The sequence below is a fragment of the Oryctolagus cuniculus genome, chromosome X (assembly GCF_051225735.1).
Source record: "Oryctolagus cuniculus isolate XC-2025 breed Fujian yellow rabbit chromosome X, ASM5122573v1, whole genome shotgun sequence".
Lineage (NCBI taxonomy): Eukaryota > Metazoa > Chordata > Mammalia > Lagomorpha > Leporidae > Oryctolagus > Oryctolagus cuniculus.
The window spans coordinates 72,653,910-72,669,725 of record NC_142888.1 but is presented as its reverse complement, the minus strand read 5'-3'; the positions used below and the strand labels follow the sequence as shown (position 1 = coordinate 72,669,725).

Below are 15,816 nucleotides of genomic sequence, written 5' to 3'. Positions count from 1 at the left end.
TTGTACAATCTTTATTTATTTATTTATTTATTGAAAGGCAGAGAGAACACAGCAAGGAACACAATGACAGAAAGAGCACTTTCATCCTCTGGTTCAATTTCCAAATGCCTACCACAGCCAGTGCTGAGCCAAAGGATTTATGGGCCAACAAGAGGAAAAGATGACCACAAGGTGGCAGTATTAGACAGAAACTTTGAAAATGTGACAGTTTTGCAGGTGCAAAAGTCCCTCACAGCATGAGACCATCCAGTGCTCTATTTTGGGACGTGAGGAGGGTCAGTGAACTCATGAAGGAGAAGGGGATCAGTGAGGGCTCTTATACTTCTAGGAACACTTCCCTCCCCAATTTATGAGACATCATTACCCCAATACTAACGTCAGACAAGAACACCGTAAGAAAATTCCAAGGCCAAATGCTTGACAAATATACATGTAAAAATCCTCAACAGATACCAGCAAACTGGAACAGCATTTTAAATGATAGAACACACTATGATCAAGTGGAATTTATCCCTGGAGTTCAAAGATAGTTTGAGATACACAAATCAGTAAGTGTGACACCACATGAACCAAATGAAGGGTAAAAATCATGTGATCTTTTCAATAGTTGCAGAAAAAACACTTAACAAAAATTCAACATCCTTTCATGATAAAAATTTTCAATAAATGAGGACTAGAAGGAAATTTCTCAATGCAATAAAGGTAATTCATAATAATTCAACAGCTGACATCACATCAGTGATGAAAAGCTGAAAACTTTCTCTCTAAGATCAGGAAAAAGACCGGGATGCCCACTCTCACCATCTCTATTCAAGATAACACAGTAAGCCATTGCCAGAACCTTTAGGTAAGAAAAAGAAATTAAAGTGGTCCCAGGTGCTTAGGCAGCTGCAGGTTATGGTGCAGACATGGCCCAGTCCAAGAACCACACCATACCCACCCAGTCCCAAAATGGTACAGAAATGGCATCAAGATGCCCTGATCACAAAGATACGAATCTCTTAAAGAGGTCGACCCACGTTCCTGAGGAACATGCATTTTGCCAAGAAGCACAAGAAGGACCTGAAGAAGATGCAGGCCAACAATGCCAAGGCTATGAGTGCGCATGCTGAGCCTATCAAGGCCCTGGTCAAGCCTAAGGAGGCTAAGCCCACGATCCTGAAGGGTGTCAGTGCAAACTCGCTTGACTTGCCTATATCGACCACCCCAAGCTTGGGAAGCATGACCATGCCCACACTGCCAGGAGTCTCAGGCTGTCCCAGCCAAGGACCAAGGCAAAGGCCAAGACTGAGCCCCAGATCAAGGGCAAGATCAGGGCTTCAATCAAGGTCCAGGCTCAGGCTTAAATCAAGGGCAAGGGCAAGGCCAAGGCCCAAACCAAGCCCAAGGCCCAGGCCCAAACCAAGCCCAAGGCCATGGCCCAGACCCAGGCTGCACCTGCAACCCCAGTTCTGGCTCAGGCTCCTCCCAAAGCTACCCCCAAAACCTCCCTAGTAACACTCTTTGCCTGCTAATGCAAGAGCAGAAGGATTGGTGTGACCCCTGGGCTGCTGTCTGTATGGGGCTATTGTCCTCCTGTGCTATTTGTACAAACAAATCTGTCAGGAAAAGAAGAGAAGAGAAGAGAAGAGAAGAGAAGAGAAGAGAAGAGAAGAGAAGAGAAGAGAAGAGAAGAGAAGAGAAGAGAAAGAAGGAAGGAAAGGAGGAAGGAAGGAAAAAAAGAAATAGAAAGAAAGAAAGAAAGAGAGAAAGAGAGAGAAAGGAAGGAAGGAAGGAAGGAAGGAAGGAAGGAAGGAAAGAAGGAAGAAAAGAAAAGAAAGAAAAGAACGAAATTAAAGGCAGGGCCAGCACTGTGGTACATCCAGTTGAGCTGCTATTTTGAATGCTGGTTCCTCTCTCTGCTTCTTATTCAGTTCCCTGCTAATGTACCTAGGATGACAGCAGAAGATGGCTTAAATGCTTGGGCCCCTGCCTCCCACATGGCACACCCAGATGAAGTTTGAAATAAAAATGAATATGGGGTTGAGAGAGGGCGCGAAATTTAAGTTGCGCTCAGCGGAGAAAATGCTGTGATTCTAGGCTGACCCCAGCACGGTGGGAGTGCTCTCCGACGCAAAGCTGCTCGCTGTTATCGAAGGGAAAGAGGAAAATCGCAGAAAGATCTCGGAATATCTGATCCATAATGGCCCAGAAGCTGGGATAGACGGCCGCCGGAGATGGTGAGGAAGAGCGTCCATTGCCTCAGAAGGTGGCAGGAGAAGCTGGCTCTGACTGAAGACGCGCTGCCGTGTGCCCTGTGGCGACTCTGTCCGGAAAAGCCTCCGCATTGAAGAAAAAGATGGAAATGATGAAAACTCAGCGCTCCTTCTAACGACAGTGGGGAAGAAAAGAAGAGGCACGTGAAGGAAGTGAGGCTGACCAAAAGGCTGAAGTGAAAGAACCCGCGCTGCAAACCGAAAGGAACGTGGAAGAAAGGAGAGAAACCCCAGAAATCCCCCAAGGTCGGAGGCAGCAGCTGGAGGAGGATTATTACCATATTACCAAGAGGAAGCAGTTAGTGACACTGCCGAGCCAGACCAGCGTCATCACTCTCTTGGAATCCTAACGTGAAGCATTTTGTCACCAGTGCCGCCGCCTCAGCCCCGCAGCGGCCTCGGCACCACCGCGCCACGGCGCACGCCGACGGGGATGCCAGCCAGTCCCATCCCCGCAGACAAGAATGTTGGCTTTTGTAAGGAGATGCCTCCGTTGAACCCGTCCACACTGCAGTCTACAGAGAGGCAGCCGACCACGGAGGAAGCGGCCACTGGCGAAAGGCATGAAGCCCACCCAGAAGCCTTGCAGTCCGTGAGGCGGTCCAAATGCCACAGCATCAACCAGGGCAGGCGGTGTGACAGCAGCTTCAGCCCTAGCGTCGGCAGCGCAAGGCCACGCTGCTCCCACGCCCGAAAAGGAAGACGCCTGTGGTACAGAGGGAGAGGATCGTCCTCAACTCCTCCTCTGATTCCCAGCAAGGAAGTGAGCGCTGGGTTCGCTGGCCTTAAGGGGAGAACCTATGAAATGAACGAGATCCTCTCCTGGAAGCTTGTGCCTGACAACTACACCCCGCCCCGCGCCCCGCCCCGCCCCGCCCCGGGTGGCCAGCCGCCTCCACCTTCTTACGTTTCTGGCCGCAACATTTGCTGCGCCTGTTTGTAAATCTTCCAGTAATGCTTCCGAAGATGCCCTTTCCTGGGAAGACTCTGAAGGCTTTACTGAAGCGCTTTAATCTCCTGCTGAGGTTTTTAGCAGAACACCATGATGTCTTCTTCGCAGAGTCAGCTAATGTTGCTGCCAGTGAGGCACCGGACCGCACCCAGAACTCTGAGGCAGTTTATTGTGTTGATGGTTTGGGGACAACAACTGCTGTGTCCAGCTCCGTGTTCTGTGTTCCAGGTGAACAAGGAATGAAATGATGGGCTTCTGTACAAAGCCTGCAAATGCCGGGCCCACCCTGGAGCTCAGGCAGAGGCAAGCCTTGTTTCTTGAGTTACTGTGGTTATTTCTGTTAAGAATTATCTTGTGGGTGCCTGAATGTGCTCTGACATAACATTGCGCTGCACAGATGTCTGTGATGGTGGGAAATGAGCAGCCGTGTTGACCGTGAAACTTTCATGAAGGTGTCCATGCATTAGGCTGTTTTGGTCGACAGTGCAATTAGTTGTTAGCAAAGATCATATTGTTTACTTTTTAGCATTAAAAGCAATTTTGTTTCTGCAAACTATTTTCTTGTGATGAGGCAGAGCAGCTCTACAAATTTTAGCTTGTACTTGGAAACTGTAAAGTAATTAAAAATATTTTAAGTAATTAAAAATATTCGCATTGATATTGATGGCAAATTTGCCGCTATACGTTGGCTTGTCATGGCTTGCTTTCTGGGTAACATTATTTTTGCTGATTTAAATGAAGTGTTGATGTCTAATTTGAGGTTTTGCATTCATACTTGCTGTATAATGTTATAGTCCCTTTTCTGTAAAATGTTATTTTTGGTGTTCTAAATCAAGTATTCCCTGCCTTATTTGAAAGATAAAAAAATCACATCTGGTATCCTTTTTGCCTGTTTTTCTGTTTGCTGTGCTGTGTAGAGGCTGACCTCTTTTACAAGGCCATGTTCTCAGGCTTGCTAGGAGTTTACAAATCCTGTGTTTTGGTATGTTTTGATAAAGCTTTTAAGGCTTTCAAGATAGTCTATATTATAATAACGTAGTTTATATCTTATATTGATTTCTTAGAAATAGGGTTGAATTTTAGAAGTTTAAAGTTTCATTTTTTAAAAGTTTTATTTATTTGAAAGGCAGAGCTAGAGGTAGAGATAATGAGGTGGAGAGGGAGAGAGAGAAAGCGCCGTATCTTCCATCTGTTGGTTCACTCCCCAAATGCCTGTAGCGGCTGGGGCTACAAATGAGAACCCCAAGACTCTATCCAGGTCTCCTACATGGGTATCAGGGACCCAAGAGCATTATTAGGAAGCTTAATTGGAAGTGGAGCCATGATTCAAATCTAGGCACTCTAAAATGCGATTTTGGTGTCCCAAATGGTAGCTTAACTGCTGCACTACATTGATTGTCCCAGAAAGTGACTTTTAAACACATTTTCTTCATGTATGCTAAGAGCAGTTGGTATTCCCAGTAGATTATTGGTAACTATTAATCAGTTGCATAGCCTTTGCATATTGCAGTTAATATCTTTATTTTTCTCTTCAGCGTTGTCCCTTTAAAATGCAAGTGATTTAGTTAGGTTTTCATTTTGCTAAAATTACTCCATATGGATCAGTATTAGAAGTGTCATTGATAAGCCATTGTATTTTTATTTATGATTTATTTTTTAAGATTTATTTATTTGAAAGGCAGAGTTACACAGAGAGAGGAGGGGCAGAGAGAGAGAGAGAGAGGTCTTCCATCTGCTGGTTCACTCCCCAATTGTCCACAAGGGCCAGAGCTCTGCTGATCCAAAGCCAGGAGCTTCCTCTGTGTCTCCCACTCGGGTGCAGGGGCCCAAGGACTTGGGCCGTCTTCTACTACTTTCCCAGGCCATAGCAGAGAGCTGGATTGGAAGTGGAGCAGCTGGGACTTGAACCGGCACCCAGATGGGATGCCAGCACTTCAGGAGGAAGCTTTACCTGCTACGCCACAGCGCCTTATTTGAAAGATAAAAAAAATCACATCTGGTATCCTTTTTGCCTGTTTTTCTGTTTGCTGTGCTGTGTAGATGCTGGCCTCTTTTACAACCCCTTCTGATTTATATTTTAACTAAAAATATAATTTTAAGTAGCGGTGAAAATGGGAGCCAAAATAAAAACAGATTTACAAAAGTACATATGCACTAGACTTTGAGGATTATCACTGTAATTGAAAATAGAATTTTGTGCTGAGCTTTCTAATGCTAAGATAAAAATCTATCATCATATAATAGAAGAAAACCCATGAGCCATTTAGTAACAAGCAGTTGTTCATTTGAAACCTGTTTCTTTTAATTCAGAACATGTTTCCTTAGTAACCCATTTGGGGCAGAAGTGCCTGACATTTGGCATCTAGGATCCTGAGACCATTGGTAGAAGAGAAACAAGTGAGTTTTTGCGATTTAGAGGAACCTCCCTCTTTATTGGAAAGCTCTCAGAGCTGTATACCTAACATTCTTATTCCTTAAATGTTAATTTTTTTTTTGACAGGCAGAGTGGACAGTGAGAGAGAGAGACAGAGAGAAAGGTCTTCCTTTGCCGTTGGTTCACCCTCCAATGGCCGCCGCGGCTGGTGCACTGCGGCCGGCGCACCGCGCTGATCCGATGGCAGGAGCCAGGAGCCAGGTGCTTTTCCTGGTCTCCCATGGGGTGCAGGGCCCAAGCACCTGGGCCATCCTCCACTGCACTCCCTGGCCACAGCAGAGGGCTGGCCTGGAAGAGGGGCAACCGGGACAGAATCCAGCGCCCCGACCGGGACTAGAACCCGGTGTGCCGGCGCTGCTAGGCGGAGGATTAGCCTAGTGAGCCGCGGCGCCGGCCTAAATGTTAATTTTTTAAATAAAAAAGTGTCAATTAGGGATTAAGCAAAGTTGTCGCTCCCCGTCTTCGTGGAGGAACGACACTAAACCCTGCGCTGTTCTTTCGTCTGCTCGGCCCTCCCCGGGTTTGCTGCTGGTTCTTCCCGGGTTGGCTACTGTCCCTTCCACCTCCGTGGAAGGGCAGTTCCCCCTGGCCACATTCCCCACTTCCGCAGGGGAGCGGCACACCGCCGGCCGGCTCTTCTCGGGGGCTGCACAGGTGTTCCTTCAGCTAGATGTTCCCCTTAGATGTTCCTGGTGCATGTTGTCTCTCTCCTCCTTTATAGTCCTCCTCCGCCAATCCCAACTCGGCTGCCCACACGCCGAGTACGCTGCTCTCCTCCAATCAGGAGCAGGTTCAGCTCCTGGAGGTCATCACTCAGGTTGGCAAGAGGCAGCTGCGTAGAAGCTGTTTTCTCCTCTCCCAGCGCCATATTGTGGGAGAGCAGATGCATAGAATAAGTCTTAATTCCAGTAACTCAGTCTAGTCCGGGTTGCTCCCCACACAAAGTTAAAGGAATTTTTAATACTGGACTAGATGATCATGGAATCTTTGTATGGGGTGAAGTTTATAACTTATGCAAAAGTAAATATTCTTAGTAATATGTATGGAGAAACACTGTTCTGGAGACAATAATTTAGGTCATAAGTTCAATAAATTCCTTAGTCTTTGTTACTGTGTCTTAGGCTGTGGGACTGCAGAGATAAGATATAGCCTTTGCCCTCAAGGTCTTGGTTTAGATGAGGAGCAGTCAGCTAACCACACAGCATGCCATGAGGAATACTTTGATGGAAGCCAGTAATCTTAAAACCAACCAGTAAATGTTTGAAGCGATTTGGAGATGACTAGAATTAGGGTGATGAGGCAGAGGAAAAGTGTGTTTCAAAAGGAAGGGGTAGCACATATGAAAGTGCAGGGGTGTAAAGGAAGAGACTTGCATTTACTTTCTATATTGCATATCTAAGTTCCTGGGGTCATTTGTAAGGTTTTCAGTTCAGTTGAGAAGTATGTAATTTCGTGAATTATAAATTGCTTCACCAGGTGATCTTGCTCTACTTTAACTTAGTATCAGAGAAAACAAATAGCAAATGATGGAATTATTAGTAAACAAAGAAGCAAATATTCATGCAGTTGATAAGATGAAAAGACACAGTATTTTGTTCTTTTTTTTTTAAAAAAAACAAAGCCTTAATTTTGTACTAGAGAGCTAACAGTCACTCAAGTCAGAAATGCTAAATTAATGGTAAAATTAGATTAATTGGGATATAATGCAGAAATACCGATATAATTCATCAGGTAGAAAAGCAGTTATTCAGGGGCTGGCACCATAGCTCACTTGGTTAATCTTCCGCCTGCGGTGCCGGCATCCCATATGGGCACCGGGTTCTAGTCCCGGTTGCTTCTCTTCCAGTCCAGCTCTCTGCTGTGGCCTGGGAAGGCAGTGGAGGATGGCCCAAGTGCTTGGGCCCTGCACCCTCATGGGAGACCAGGAGGAAGCACCTGGATCCTGGCTTTGGATTGGCGCAGCGCACCGTCCATAATGGCTATTAGGGGAGTGAACCAACGGAAGGAAGACCTTTCTCTCTGTCTCTCTCTCTCTCTCACTGTCTGTAACTCTACCTGTCAAATAAAAAAAAAAAAAAAAAGAAAAGCAGTTATTCAGATTGAGCAACAAAAAGAACAATGTAGAGTAGGATTCATCTTCCCATATAATAGTGACTGATGTTTATTATTTGTAATCTGACTTTTTTGCTCATATAATCTTATTTTCGTTAATGGGTTCATATTTGATTGGTTTTATAAAGTATGGAATTTTAAGTTTACTTTGTGATTCAGTTATTGGGTTTTGTAGTGCTTTTACTGTATTTTTAAAATCTCTTATTATGTACCTTTCCTTTAAAAATGCTGTATTAAACATGAATAGGAATTGAAGGTCAAAAAATGAATATGGGGCTGGCACTGTGGCATAGCAGGTTAAAACTCTGCCTCTTGGTGCTGGGATGCCACACGGATGCCAGTTCATGTCCCAGCTGCTCCTCTTCCAATTCAGCTCTGTGCTCTTGGCCTGAGAAATCAGTGGAAGATAGCCTAGGTGCTGGGGCCCCTGCACTGACCTGGGATACCAGGAAGAAGCTCCTGGCTCCAGATCGCCCCAGCTCTGGCCTTTGAGGCCACTTGGGGAGTCAACCAGCAGATGGAAGACCTCTCTCTCTATAACTCTGCCTCTCAAATAAATATTTTAAAAAAGGAAAAAAATTTAAAATAATCATTTAAGATTATTTGAAATAAATAAATTTATTTGAAAGGCATAGTTATAGAGAGGCAGAGGCAGAGAGAGAAAGAATTCTTCCATCTGCTAGTTCACCCCCCAGATGACCGCAATGGCTGGAGCTGTGCCAATCTGAAGCCAGGAGCCAGGAGCTTCTTCTAGGTCTCCCACGTGAGTGCAGGAGCCCAGGGACTTGGGCCATCTTCTACTGCTTTCCCAGGCCATAGCAGAGAGCTGGTGGAAGTGGAGCAGCTGGGACTCGAATCTCCTGCTTTACCCACTACACCACATTGCTGGCCCCCCAAAATAAATCTTTTTTAAAAGATGTATTTATGTGGAAGGCAGAGTGAGAGAGAGAGAGAGAGAGAAAGAGAGAGATATCTTCCATTCTCTGATTCATTCTCCAAAAGGCTACAACAGCCGGGGCTGGGCCAGGCCAAATTCAGGAGCCTGGAACTCCATCAGGTTCCCACGTGGGTGGCAGGGACCCAGGCACTCGGGCCATCTGCTGCTACTTTTCCAGATGCATTAACAGGGAACTACATCAGAAGTGGAGCAGACAGGACATGAGCTGCTGACCATATGGGATGCTGACATCACAGGCAGCAGCTTAACCTACTTTGCCATGACACTGGCCCCCAAATAAATCTTTTTTAAAAAAGTCATCCAAATGAGAAAGGAAGAAGTATAGTTGTCAGTTTTTAGATGACTTTATGTGGCAGGTGACATATCATAAAAGCAACAACACAATCCTATTAGAACTAATAAATTCAGTGAAGTTACAGAATACTATATCAACATACAAAAATCAGTTGCATTTCTATACACGAACAATGAAGTATTTGAAAAAGAAGTAGGAAAACAATCCCATTTTTGAGATTATTTGCATGGTATTGCAAATAATAAGTAGGGATAAATATAATCAAGGAGATGAAAGATTTGTATATGAAAAACAATAAAAAAGAGAAATTGAAGAAGACGCAAACACATGTAAAGATATTTGAGGTTCGTGAACTGGAAGAATCAAAACGTTCATACTTTTGAAAGAGCTCAAGTCAATGTCTTTCAATATATCAGTGCCATTTTTTCACAGACATAGAAATAACAGTCCTGAAATTTGTATGGAATCACAAAAGACCCCTAGGAGCTAAGACAATCTTGAGCAAGAATAAAAATTGGGAAGCATCAGACTTCCTGATTTCAAATTATATGAGGATTAGAAAGCTGTAGTAGCCAAAATGGTTTTACTGGCATAAAAGCAGAAACAGACCAATGGAACAGAATTGAGAACCACGAAGTAAACCTCTACATACATATTCAACTAATCTTCAACAAAAGTGTTGAGAATACAGAATAGGAAAAGGATAGTACCTCCAGTAAGTGGTAGTAGGAAAACTGAATATCCATATGCAGAAAAATGAATTTGGACCCTTACTCGCTTTAAATGCAAAATTCAAGACAAAACAGATTAAAGGCTTAGTAAGATCTAGAGTGGGTGTTTGGCATAGTAGTTAAGATTTTGCCGGGGCCGGTGCTGTAGCGCAACGGGTTAACGCCCTGGCCTGAAGCACCAGCACCCCAGTGAGACCCAGCTGCTCCACTTCCAATCCAGCTCTCTGCTATGGCCTGGGAAAGCAGTAGAAGATGGCCCAAGTCCTTGAGCCCCTGCACCCGTGTGGGAGACCCGGAAGAAGCTCCTGACTCAAGGGCTTCGGATCAGCACAGCTCCGGCCGTTGCGGCCAACTGGGGAGTGAACCATCGGATGGAAGACCTCTCTCTCTCTCTCTCTGCCTCTGCTCTGTGTAACTCTAACTTTCAAATAAATAAATAAATCTTAAAAAAAAAAAGATTTCCCACAAGACACCTGCATTCTATATTGAAATGCCTGGGTTGGAGTCCCTGCTCTACTTCCGAGTTCAGCTTTTTTACTCTGGGAGGCAGTGGGTGATGGCTGGATTGCTTGAGTCCCTTCCACCCAAATAGGAGACACTGAGTTCCAGCCTCCTTGCATCGTCCCGCCTATCCTTGGAGATTTCAGGAGAGAGTCAGTAGAAGGAAGAGCTCTCTTGCACTTTCATTCTCTCTCTGTCTCTCTCCTTTCTGTTTTTCAAATAGAATTAAAATACATGAATAAACATTTAAAAAGACAAGTAATGCCAGAAATGTTAAAACTGCTAGAATAATACAACATATGGAAAAATTTCTTGACATTGTTTTGGGAAATGTTTTTTTCTTTTCCTTTTTTTTTTTTTTTTTTGAATAGGGCCCCAAAGCACAGGCAACAGATGCAAAAACACACAAGTGAGAGTGTATCAAACTAAAAAGATTCTGCCCAAAAGGCAACCAATGGAATGGGAGAAAATATTTGGAAACCATACATTTCACAAGGGGTTAAAATTCAAAATATATAAGGTACTCAAACAACTGGATGGCAAATAAAAAACTAAACAGAGTTGCTGCTCAGGTGTGCCCACTTTCAGGCCTTGTCTGCTGGCCTCCTCCACGCAGGCCTGCTTAGCTTTCCCACGCAAGAGCCACTGCTTGAGGAGAGGCACTGGGTCGCCCTCCAGGATCTGAGAAAGCCGCCACCTCGTGGGAGCACGCGGATCTGCCCAGGAAATTATTGTCTTGGCGCCAGTTCACGGGGTGGGGGTGGGAGGGCTCCAGCTGCCTCACAGCGCTGAGCTATGGTCGCCTGCCTCCCACTGTGGCAGGTATGACCTCTCTGAAGGTGGACAATATCGTCCCTCGCCCGACCCGCTAAGGTGGGTCTTTGAGAAGTACTGGTGCAGAGGCCACGTATGCATCTCACAGGACAGCTACACCGGAAGTCGCATGCTTCTACTGCACGGGCTTCCGCTACAAGTGCGACGCCAAGGACACCATGGGCGCCGTACACTGGGCTGTGCAGGATGGCCGCAAGGTCCGGGTGCAGATGGCGTGCTACAACCGCCCCCAGACTCTCAACACAGCCACAGGGGCCCGCTGCCCCACAGGTACAGGGTCAGCGGATAGGGACACTGGAGCCACAGAGTTGGAGTCGCTCCAGGTCCCAAAGCCAACCTTGCTACAGCGCTCCAACTCTTGGTCCTGCTTGCGCTCCTTCTAGACATCCAAGTCCAGATCTATGCGAATATCCAAGTCCAGTCCTCCTCCGTCTCCAGGTCGTGCTCGCCATCCCAGTGTAGGCCCCAGTCCAGGAGTCCTGCCTCAATCTCTAAGCTGGAATCCAAGTCCACCCCGCCCCACTGCCCCAGGTCTCCAGAAGAGAGAGGAGCAATTTCCGCTTAGGAGAATCATGTGTCCGCAGGCAACCTAACGGAGGACTTGGGGAAGAGGGACCACACAGTCTATCGATCTGTTGAAGAATGTTTGGAATAAGCAACTAGCAGTTGGAAAGGCACACTTGTGAAGCAAGTGGGTAGCTGTTAAGGTGGCATATTGCAATGCAGAAGGGTTGGCTGTTCCCTGTTTTCTCCTGATTGCTCTTGTGTAAAGATGCCTTGTGAAGAAACAAGTGGCTGTCCACTTTATTAAAATGCCTGACAACTTCACTTCCAGACACTCGGATCTTGCATATAAATAATGGAGCATACAGTGAGCAGTTCTAGTTGATAATAAATACACACCCCCATGGTAAATCTGATCATCTTGTATGAACTTCTAAAATGGGAAAAGCTAAGGAAACTCATGGTTTGTAACTTTGTAAGTACTTATACCATGGTGTATCTTTTTGCGTATGACTATTCTGTGCCATAAGCATTGTTTCTGTAGTTTAATTAAAACATTTTCTTGGTGTTCAAAAATAAAACATAAACCCAGTCCATTTAAAAAGTGGGTAAGGGCTTCTAGCAAGATGACGGCTGAGTACAAAGCTCAGGTGATCATTTCCCACGGAGACACCAATTTGAGTAGCTGTTCACACACCAAGACACCTTCACAAGAGCTACAGAAGCCAGGTGAGAGACTACAGTGTCTGATTTTAGTAGTGCAATACAAGGTGCACTGAAGAAAGCAGGAAGAAAGGAATTGTGATGTCATCCCTCTCCCGGCTCTGAGCAGCACAGTGTAAAGGAGACATGCCTCATCTCCTAAATTAAATCCAGATCACAAAGTTGAAATTTGGTATCAGACCTGTCACATAAAAGCCACCACTGAACAGGTCCCCATGGCTCCTGCCCAAAGCCTGTTCCTGCAGTTTGAGATTTCACACCCTTGTTAGCCTGGTGGCTAAGGGACCACCATCACCACCCTTTTCCCAATCTCCAGCAGACAGTGGAGCAAGACACTAGAGAATAGACCAGGAGAGGGAGCTTAGGACCTTGTCTTGGAGTTCCGACCTGGGGCATAGCTGTGAGACCCAGTGCTTGATAAATCCCAGAGGCCCCTATGCCCAGCCCAGGGCTCACAGAGGAGCCTCTAGAATTGCCTGGCATCAGAGATCTGCACCCTGCTGGGACTGAAGAATTGCTTTGGTGTGAATCAACACAGGCCTGACATGTATCTTGTGTGCACCACCAAGATTGCATAGGGCCTGGTGACTGACAGACCCAAGTGTGGCCTTGGTACCAGCCTTGGTGATAAAAGGGATGCTTTTATCACTCTTCCTCCAACCTTGGGCAGACAGAAAGGAACAATGGGGATCTGTATTAGGACTCAGTTGGCAAAACCCACACTGGGCAGATATTAAGAATCTCTGTCCCCGGGTCAGTAACTGTGGCTGGAGCCTCTGGCCTTGCTCCAGCATTAGGGGAAGACTTGCACCCTGGTGGGATGGACTCGTTTTGATGTGTATCATTGCCAGTCTCACGTAGACCTGATGTCACCCGAGGCTGTGCAGGACTGGTGACTGTGAGACCCAGGTGTTATGCACTTAGTGCCTGCCTGGGTGGCCAAAGTGCTGCATTTATCACCCTACCTCAATGTTTGGGCAGATAGCCAGGAACTATAGGACTGTGTCTTGGGAATAAGTGCAGGCCCAGCTGGCAAAACCTAACGACGGGCAGATTTTAATGATCCCCATCCCTAGGCCAGAGCTGGTGGACAGAGCCTTGGGACCTGCCCCAGTGTCAAGTGGAATTCTGTAGCCAACATTGATTTGACTTATGTTACAGCCAGCATCATGCTTTGTGTGGCTAGTTGCTGTGATCTCAGACTGAGTCCATCTCGTTAACAGACAAACCGTAGCAGTGTGTGCTTTGGTCTCACCTCCATGCTGTGCTGATCTAGGTATGCTGTGGGCTCCAGGTGTGATCTAGCATTGCAGTGTTGGTGGCCACAGGACTGGGAGTCTGTGTTTGCTCTGGTCCCAGGGGTAGGCTGCTAAGAAAAAACTAGCTTATTCTGACTATCATACCAACTGCAGATTTGGTACAAACCTGAGCTTAGAGTATCCCTGGGGCAGGGACCCTGCACTGACCCTAAATCCCCGACTTTGGGTGCCACCTAGTGTTGAGATGGCAGATGTGTCCGCAGTCTCAAAATAAGTGGACTGCTTACAATTTCTAGGATAGCCATAAACAAACCCAGATTACAAAGACTTGAAAAATTAGGTAGGTCTTCAGTACACAGATGTCATTATATGCCAACAAGTATCAAGAACTATCAGGTAATCATGACCTTACCTAACAAATAAAATACCAGAAAACAGTGACCTCAGATTTGGCACTATAAAATACTTGGGTGATGTTTCCTTCTCTCTCCCTCTTTCTCATGTTTATAGCCCAGAGGGTTTTTTAAAAAAATCTTTTTTTACACTTATCATGACATTAATTCATAGGAAGTGGGTTCCAGTGGCTCAGCTTCCTTTCTGTTGGTTCTGACAAAGCAAGTTTTTCTGGGTGGAGCAGGCTGGTGCTTCAGTTGAACCCAAGTACCTTTTGCTTTGGCTTCCTTCTTTTTCTGATCACTCTCCTTCACACATTTCAGGAAACTATCTTGGCTATCAGAGTGCTTAATTTGCTCAATATGTATATTAAATCTCTTGGCAAGAATCTTTTTTAAAAGAATGCCACATAGCATGCGGGGTAACATGGCCTAAAGAACAATTCTATGTTTATTAAAAGGCCTGAAGAACATGTATTGGGTGCATCTCCTCATTCCCTTTGTGTTTGTCATTTTGGAAAATTACTGGAGGATGGCAGTCCAGCCAAAAGGGTAAAATGAAGAATTTAAAATAGCTGGGGTTTTTTTTTGACAGGCAGAGTGGATAGTGAGAGAGACAGACAGAGAGAAAGGCCTTCCTTTTTGCCATTGGTTCACCCTCCAATGGCCGCCACGGCTGGCGCGCTGCGGCCGGCGCACCGCGCTGATCCGAAGGCAGGAGCCAGGTGCTTCTCCTGGTCTCCCATGGGGTGCAGGGCCCAAGGACTTGGGCCATCCTCCACTGTACTCCCGGGCCACAGCAGAGAGCTGGCCTGGAAGAGGGGCAACCAGGACAGAATCCGGCGCCGACCTGGACTAGAACCCGGTGTGCCGGTGCTGCTAGGTGGAGGATTAGCCTATTGAACCGCGGCGCCGGCCAAAATAGCTGTTTTAAGGAATGTAAATGAACTTCAAGAGAATGCAGAGAAATTATTTAATATGCTAACACAGAGACTTGACAGAAAGATGGCAATAATTTTAAAAATAAAGCAGCAATCCTTCAACTGAAAACTACACTAGATGAAATTAAAAGCAGATGATTGGAAGCATCAAGAGCAGGATAGAACAAAAGAAGAAAGAATGCATGGGCTTGAACACAGGCTATTTAAAATACACAGTCTAGGGGCCGGTGCTGTGGCATAGTGGGTAAAGCCTCCACCTGCAACACCAGCATCCCATATGAGCACTTGTTAAATTCCCAGCTGATCCACTTCTGATCCAGCTCCTTGCTAATGCACCGGGCCGGGGGGGGCAGAAGACGGCCCAATTGCTTGGGTCCGTGCACCTGTGTAAGAGATCTGGAGGAGGCTCTGGGCTCCAGGCTCCTGGCTCCTGGATTTGGGCTGGCCCAATCCTAACCGTTGCGACCATTTGGGGAGTGAACCAGTGGATGGAGGATCTCTCCCTCTGTCTCTCCCTCTTTCTGTGGCTCTGACTTTCAAATAAATAAATAAATCATTAAAAAATACACAGTCTATGCACCACTATGTTTAGAGCAGTACTGTTCACAGTAACTAAAATATTGAATCAACCAAGGTGTTCATAATCAGATGAATGGATAAAGAATGTGTGATATAGGGGCTGGCGCTATGGCACAGTGGGTTAACACCCTGGCCTGAAGTGCCAGCATCCCATATGGATGCCGGTTCGAGACTCAGCTGCTCCACTTCCGATCCAGCTCTCCGTTATGACCTGGGAAAGCAGTAGAAGATGACCCAAGTGCTTGGGCCCCTGCACCCGCATGGGAGACCCAGAAGAAGCTCCTGGCTCCTGGCTTCGGATCAATGCAGCTCCAGCCATTGTGGCCAATTAGGGAGTGAACCATTG

At 46.1% G+C, this 15,816-nt stretch overlaps 1 protein-coding gene and 2 pseudogenes across 3 annotated transcripts in view; all 3 read left to right on the top strand.

Annotated features, from left to right (window-relative positions):
- The window catches only part of LOC100357610 (protein PBDC1), a 453,980-nt gene that overhangs the window by 391,701 nt on the left and 46,463 nt on the right, over positions 1-15,816 (top strand). The window lies entirely within an intron of this gene.
- On the top strand, positions 1,033-4,080 carry LOC100356588 (MSL complex subunit 3B-like; annotated as a pseudogene).
- On the top strand, positions 7,345-11,637 carry LOC127484813 (uncharacterized; annotated as a pseudogene).